The following is a 7,692-nucleotide window of genomic DNA, read 5'->3' on the forward strand; positions in this document are numbered from 1 at the left end:
GTGGGGGGGGAAGGGCAAGGGGCGCTCTTTTGCGGAAGACTTCCAAATTCCCATAATGCAACACGGCGCAAAACTTCTCGCGGCTGCTCACCGGGCGCCGTTAATCCTACTTCGCGCCGTCATTTCCAGGGCCGGCTGTTCTCCCGTCATCTACTCACTGCCGAAGCTCCGATTTGTCATTGCTTTCACCATCCATCTCCTCCGTTAATCCTTTCCGGCGCCCAAACGCCATCTTCACCTCTGCTCAACCCGCTCGCCCCGAGCGGGGGCGCGCCCCCCGCGGGACAGCGCGCTCACAAACGTCTCTCTCCCATTGGCCCGCCGCTCTGCCCATCACAATCATGATTTCCGGCCTGCGCAACCACCGATAGGCGGGGTAGCCGCGACCCCCGGCTCTGATTGGTCATCATACAGAGCGATTATTGCCCAGCCTCAATCAGCGCACTGGTTCCTCACCGCCTGCCCGTTCTTTATCTTCCTTGTCATTGGTCAACAGTCGGGACAATGGTGTACCATGATTGGAGAATCCAGTTGTCTATCATCAGGGAAGCCGCTCATTGGGGAGGAGGCCTCCCTACCAGAGGGGGCAGTATAGGAGAAAGCCGTTCTGCTTGCTGAGTTTGTGTTGGTATTCTGCAGAGCTGTTTGGCAGATCTTATTTCCGGACCTTTCTTTGTAATTCTGCCCGTTTAACATTGTTAAAGTGCAAGGGTCGTGTAGAAGAAAATGAGAATACAGCTGGATTGATAAATTAGTTTGATAAAATGAATAGGTCAATTAGAGATGCAGTGATAGTGTCAAGAGTATGCTGCAAGGACTACATTTAAGCCCTACCCCTTTAGAACAGGCTGATTAAAAATATCTGGAGATGTAGTAGCCAACATTAATGGGGATATTGCAGAATATATAGAATATGTTTCAAAGAATGTGAATAAATACAAATTATGGATTTGCTACCCGTGGGTAACAAGAAGGATTAAACAGCCCAATTTAAAGAAAAAAGTATAATTCTGCAAAGATGTGGCAGGTCCGAATTTGGACAGAGCTTGAAAAAGAAGTAAAAATGTGACAAAGAAGACAGAAATGAGTACAAGAGCAAACCAGCTAGAAATATAAAAACATGATTGCTTCTTAAAATATCTGTAGAAACTGTGTCAGCAAAATGAGCATTGGTCCCCAGTAGGAACAAGAATAGTCTCTTAAGCTTGTTCTGCCATTCATTGTGGGCATGGCTGATCTGTGGCCTAACACAATATACCTGCCGTTGTTGCATATAGAAACTGAGTGGAGAATTAAGAATAATGAGCAAGTGCCAGTGTTGTACTCTGATGGACAAGTCAGAAGTCAGACAAGACCAGGTTATAGTCTAACATGTTTATTTGAAATCACAAACTTTTAGAGCGCTGTTCCTTTGTCAGATGAAGAGAATTAATAATGTAAGAAACAGACATCAGTGGAAGTGAACAGATATTTTGCATCAGTGTTTACCAGAGAGAGAAAAAGTAATAATCCCGAAACAATGACAGGTCAGGAAATGAAAGGCAGGGAGGAGCTTGGGAAAATCACAGTCACTAGAGAGTTGGGATTGCTGGACTGCAGGGTCACAAGTCTTCAAGTCTTGATGAATTTTGTTCTAGGGTTTTAAATAAGGTCATTAATGCATTGATTTTAATTTTCTAAAACTCTCTTATTTTGAGGAAGGTATTTGGAAATTGGAAAACAGTGAATGTTATTATTTTATTAAAGGAGGCAGAGAATGGCAAACTACAGTGCACTTTGCTTAATATCTGTCATAGGGAAAATGTTAGAAACTATAGTTAAACTTATAGTGAGGCACTACACTAAGTTCAGGTAATCAGGTGGAATCAACATGGTTTTGTGAAGGGGAATTCATTAGCCAATTTAATGGGGTTCCTTGAAGAAATAACATATACTGAATAAAAGGCAACCAGTGGATTTATTGAACACTGATTTTCACAAGGCGTTTGATGAAAGTACCACAGCAAAAGTTATTGTGAAAAATAAAGGCTCATGATATGGGCATATTATATTGGCATAGTCAGAAGATTGGCTGCTTAACAGGAAGCAGAGTTGGCATAAATGAGACATTTTCAGGTTGGCAAGATGTAATAATTGCTGTGCCACAGGATTTGTTGGTGGAACATTAACTTCTTACTGCTTGTACGAATGACTTAAATGAAGGGACCAAAGGTTTGCTAAATATGCTGATAACTCAAGAATAGGTAGGAAAGTAAATTATGAAAAGGACATAAGGACCCCAAGAGGTTGAGTGAATGATTTGGCAAATAGGATATGATGTGGGAACATGAGAAATTACCTTTTAACAGGAAGAAGAAAGCATCTCATGAGAGATTTCAGAATTCTGAAATGCAGAGGGATCTAGGTGTTCTACAAAAATCACAAACAGTTAGTATGCAGGTACAGCAAATAATGAAGAAAACCAATAGAATGTTATCATTTAGTGCAAGGGGAATTGAGTACAAAAGCAAGGAGGTTATACTTCAGTTACAGGGCACTGGTGAGGTCACATCTGGAGTACTGTGTATAGCATTGGTCTCCCTTTTTAAAGAAGGATGTAAATGTGTTTTAAGCAGTTCAGAGACAGAGCAGTTCAGATTTACTGGACTAATACAAGATTGGGCAGATTTTGTTATGAGGAAAGGTTGGACAGGCAGGGATTGTATCTGTTAGAAGAATTAGGAGCGACTGAGACAATACTGTATCTCCAAGAGGGATGAGATTGTTTAAAACTCTCTTCCTGGAAAGGTGATGGAAGCAGAGTTCCAGAATATTTTTCAAGCAGATAGATTCTTGTTAAGGAAGGTGGTCCAAAATACAGATTTAGGATTGCTCAGATCAGCACATAGTTGGTATACTAACCATGAGTCACTTTAATCTGAATTTAGATTGGGTTAATCAAATTGGCAGAGGTACCCATGAGGAAGAATTCAAAGAGTGTGCTTGATATATTTTTCTAGAACAATATTGTGAGAGGTAATTTCGGTTTAAACTTTAAGATGTGCCTGGACCACAGACTGGTCTATAATAAAAGACAAAACTTTTGTTTCTTTTCTAGAACATTTTATATACTCAAAAGTAGAATAGTTTAAATTGTGCAGAATGCTGACAATTTGTGAGCAGAGTAAAAACAAACAGGCCCTTGATTGATGAAACCATTAACACAGGCGGGAAGGATGAGTCCTTGACTGATAAGACTCCAGGATAGGGGAACGACTCGAGAGACATCTGTTACAGATTAAAGTCTTTGACTGATAAGACTACAGGGTGAGAAAAACAACAACTTTAGAGACTCTGGAGCCATTTGTTGCAGACTTTGTGATAAGAATAATGATGTTTTTAAGAATGTGAACCTCATGGCTTGTTAGAGCCAAGGAGAGGAGGGACTTGTACTGTATATAATGGGAGACTTTGTAAGCCTCAGCGCGCCTTTTCTTCAAGGGTGCCCAACTCTGCAGACTTGACTTGTTAATAAAACTTTGTTTTCCTGAATTTGTCTAGAGCGATTATTGAGAAGCGATTTTCATTTCTAACAAATATGTTGTGGATCAACTAAGGGATCAAGTTATTAATGTGTAACAAGGCAGGTTTAAAAAATGATCTCAGAGTTAAAGATTTGTGAAAACACAGTGATCATGATAGGATAGAATTTAGTATTCAGTCTGAGGGGGAGAAAACTGGGTAGGAAACAACTGTGCTAAGCTTAAATAAGGTTAGTTACAAAGGAATGGGGCAGAACTGGTTGGAATGGACTGCAGCAAAGACTGTTGAAGAATAATGGCAGCCATTTCAGAAGGTTGCTCATGGCTCAAGGCAAAGATATGTCCCAGTGAGGAAGGAGGATTCTAGGAAGTTAGGTGGTGGGGGAATAAGGCAATCTTGGTTAACCAGTGAAGTTAAGGATAGCATCAAATTGAAGAAAAAGAAACAATGTAGCAAACATTAGTAGTAAGCTAGAGGATTGGAAAATTATAAAAACTAACAAAAGATGACCCCAAAAGTGGGAGAAAATAAATAAGGGTAACAAGTAAGAAATACTTAAAATAGGCAGCAAGAGCTCCTTTAAAAGTACGAAAAGGAAGAGAAAGGCCAAAGTGAACATAGGCCTCTTAGAGAATGAGGCTAGGGAAATAATGGGGAACTGAGAAATGGCAGAGGAGTTGAATAATTGCCTCGCATCAATCTCTACAGTAGAAGACACTAAGAGCATTCCAAAATTATTAAATAATCAAAGGGCAAAAGGAGGTAAAGAAATAATCCGGTCGATATGGGTGAGTTGGACTGAAGGGTCTGTTTCCATGCTATTCATCTCTATGTCTGTAAATACAATAAATATCTCTAGAGTAATAGAGTGATGGAAACTATTGAGTCTAAAGACCGATAAGTCTACTGGACCCGATGGAATGCATCCCAGAATATTAAAGAAGTAGCTATAGAGATAGTTGATACACTGATCTTCCTGGAATCCTTAGATTTTGGAAAAATCCCAGAGGAATGAAAAATTGTCAGTGTAACACTTTCATTTAAAAGGGGAGAAGAAAACAATAACTATAAACTGGATAGCTAACATTAACTGGTTAGTCTAACCAGTTAATTGGCTACTGAAGATGTGTTGCTGGAAAAGCGCAGCAGGTCAGGCAGCATCCAAGGAACAGGAGAATTGATGTTTCGGGCATGAACCCTGAAGCATCTGCAGTCCTCACTTTCTCCCAGTTAATTGGCTAGTTGACTGGTTTAGTCTATTAGGAAGAATGTAATAATAGAATACTTAGAAATACATAATATGAACAAGCCTGGCTTCATGAACGGAAAATCATACCTGACAAATGTATGAGGATTCTTTGTGGAAGTAGTAAACATGATAGATATAGGGAAATTAGTAGATGTAATATATTTGAATTTCCAAAAGGCATTAGGTAAAGTGTTGTACATAAGGCTACTTAATAATAATTTTGGAAATAATATAATAGCATGGAGGATTAACTCCTGAAAGAAGTCAGAGTTGGGATAAGGCAGGTAATTTCAGGATGGAAACCTGGGGTACCACAAGGCTCAGTACTGGGGGCAAAATTATTTACGATACACAAATGGCTTGGATGTCAAAAGTGAATATATTATCACCAGATATGTCAAGGATAATACAAAAATAGGTGGGAAGGCAAGCGGTGAGGTTGACACAGTATTCATAGAGAAATATAGACAGATTGAGTCGACTAAAGCTTGGCAGATAAAATATAATGTCGGGAAGTGTGAATGTATGCACTTTGGCAAGAATAGAGGAGTGGAATATTATTTAAATGGAGAAACACTGCAGAAAGCTGAAGGGAGTATTGGGGGGTCCAGATACGGAATTACCAAAAGCTAGCATCCAAGTTTGGCAGTCAGGAGGGGTGGGAAATAGAATGGCCTTTATTTCAAAGAATGTGAAGTTTAAAATAGTGAAATCTTGCTAAAATTAAAAAATACACTTGTCAGATTACTGTGAATAATTCTTTCCCCCCCCCCCAATCTAAGGAAAGATATACAGCAAACATTGCTTTAATAAACACCTATTGACAGTCTTGATAAACGAAGAAAAATTAATACCTGAAATACCCAGATGTTTACTGTGTCGTCGCAATGTCTGTTAGTCAGTGGAGGTTGTGAGAAGGCTGTCGGCTGGTAAGTATTCTAAGGCAAAGTTGTGTTATTACTTAAGTAATTTATGCTGCAAGTAAAATTTAACAGTGATGTGTGTACTGCCTGCATTACATTTCTGTTTTTACATTGATGCTGCTAACTAAAAAGTTTGCTGTACTGGCATTGAAGGCAGTACAGTGAAAGCTCACTAGGTGAATGATCTTAGGTGTGTACAGGGATTTTCTTGCCTTTATTCATTGGAGTTTAGAAGAACAAGAGGCACCATTATTGAGTAAGAGATTCTTAGGGGATTTGGACAATGTAGATGCAGAGAGGTTGTTTCCCCTCAGTGTTGATTAGTGCAGGGGGCACAATTTCAGAAAAAGGGGTGACTGATTTAAGGAAGAGCTTATGAGGAATTTATTCTCTCAGAGTGAAGTGAATCAGTGGAATTCTTTACCGCTATATCAGAGGCTGTATCATTAAGTATGTTCAAGGCTGAGACGGATTTTTAATCAGTAGGCAGTCAATAGTTACAGGAAAAGGCAGGAAGGCGGGGTCGAAAATGATCAGATCAGCCATGACTTTATTGTACGGCAGAGCAGGATTGAGAGGCCAAATAGTCTACATCTGCTCAGATTAGATTACCTACAGTGTGGAAACAGGCCATTCGGCCCAACAACTCCTTACTGACCCTCCAAAGAGTAACCCACCCAGTTCCATTTCCCTCTGAGTAATGCACCTAACACTACGGGCAATTTTGCACGGCCAATTCACCCTGACCTGCACATCTTTGGACTGTGGGAGGAAACCGGAGCACCCGGAAGAAACCCACGCAGACGCGGGGAGAGTGTGCAAACTCCACACCGACAGTCACCCGAGGCTGGAATCAAACCTGAGACCCTGGTGCTAACCACGGAGCCACCATGCTTCCTTGATTATATGTACCTTCGCAGGATATGTTCAATAGGAGCATAATCATTGATCTCATGTTCACATCCATAAATGTCACTGGAGAAAAGCACTTTACAGCTTGATTTGGTAACAGAGCTGGACACAGCTTGCTTATAAAAATAGATTCTAGCTGACATAACAAGATTCCACGAAAGGACTCAGTTGGCACTCTATTGACTGTGTAATATTGCAAGTTTGATAAAGCCAATGCACTGGTGAACAGTTCTGAAAATGTCTGTTCATTTTTTTTCTGGTAGTTAATTGAAGGATGCCTCATGTTTGAAGGTAATTTTAAGATGAAAAATAAATGGGCGGCACGGTGGCTCGCACTGCTGCCTCACAGCACTGGAGGCCCGGGTTCAATTCTCACCTCGGGCAACTGTAAATGTACAGTTTGCACACTCTCCCCGTGTCTGCGTGCCTTTCCTCTGGGTGCTCCGGTTTCCTCCCACAGTCCAAAGATGTGCAGGTTAAGTGAATTGGCCATTGTAAATTGTCTGTAGTGTTAGGTGAAGGGGTAAATGTAGGGGAATGGGTCTGGGTGGGTTGCTCTTTGGAGGGTCGGTGTGGACTTGTTGGGCCGAAAGGCCTGTTTCTGCACTGTACGTAATCTAATCATCTAAAACAAAAATTAGCTGAGGGCTGTTTATGAAGTTTCAAACGAGCATGACTGTCCATTAGGTAATTAAAGTTTTCACACCGTACATTTGAGTCTGCACTGGGTCATTGATGTCAGAGAAGACCAGAAATTCCAAGAGGAAATAAAATGCAATTCTTGATCATAGTACAGTGTCCCCCCGCCGAAACAAATTAATACAGTATCAACTTGAACATAGGTTCTCGAAATTTGCTTCCGACATACTCCTTCCTTCCCATGTTATAAAAACATTCTTAGAGCACATTGCATTATTTCAGCATTAAAAACTCCTTAAAGTCAGAGCATTTTAAAATGTTTTATTTCAATGTGAAATTTATTGATTGCACTCAGCAATTCTGACAACTGGTAAAAGCCTGTAGCAATTTCAGATGCATGAATATTCCACAATTGGTAGGGTGCTGCTCTTGATATACACCTAAATA

At 40.4% G+C, this 7,692-nt stretch overlaps 1 long non-coding RNA gene across 1 annotated transcript in view; it reads right to left on the bottom strand.

Annotated features, from left to right (window-relative positions):
* The window catches only part of LOC122553860, a 14,778-nt gene extending 13,394 nt beyond the window's left edge, over positions 1-1,384 (bottom strand). Inside the window, exon 1 of the long non-coding RNA XR_006312861.1 lies at positions 92-1,384. This is a non-coding gene — a long non-coding RNA (uncharacterized LOC122553860). The remainder of the gene's footprint in view (positions 1-91) is intronic.
* Positions 1,385-7,692: the final 6,308 nt, after the last annotated feature.

This window comes from Chiloscyllium plagiosum, chromosome 10 (assembly GCF_004010195.1).
Source record: "Chiloscyllium plagiosum isolate BGI_BamShark_2017 chromosome 10, ASM401019v2, whole genome shotgun sequence".
Lineage (NCBI taxonomy): Eukaryota > Metazoa > Chordata > Chondrichthyes > Orectolobiformes > Hemiscylliidae > Chiloscyllium > Chiloscyllium plagiosum.